Here is a 441-nt window from a genome sequence, read left to right as displayed (position 1 = left end):
GGGTAAACAGCTCTTAATGATTTCTTTTCCCAGAGCTACCCCGACATAAAGGCTAAACTTAAAAAATTGGAGAGGGGTCACCTGAATCTACAGGCAGAAGTCCTGGTGCTGGCCTTCAAAGTATACCATGGGAGAGATGAGAGGGTTCACAAGCAGAAGTATAATGTGTTGGCAAAGGCTGTCTGACCAGACCCAGCTGCCACCCCGAGCTCTTGGTCCTCTACCCAGAGACCACTGGGCACCTGTTACAGATGTGGTCAACAAGGTCATTGAGCCAAAGCTTGCCCTAATCCTCGAAAGCCGAGGGGGCCATGCCCTAGGTGCCATCAAGAGGGACATTGGGCTGTTGATTGTCCCCATGTTATGCAAAACAGGGGGGCCATCACTCCCAGATAACCCTCTAAACAATCTCCTAGGCTTGGCTATGGCTGACTGACAAGG

The sequence above is a fragment of the Mus pahari genome, chromosome 19 (genome assembly GCF_900095145.1).
Source record: "Mus pahari chromosome 19, PAHARI_EIJ_v1.1, whole genome shotgun sequence".
Lineage (NCBI taxonomy): Eukaryota > Metazoa > Chordata > Mammalia > Rodentia > Muridae > Mus > Mus pahari.
This window is presented reverse-complemented; position numbering follows the sequence as displayed.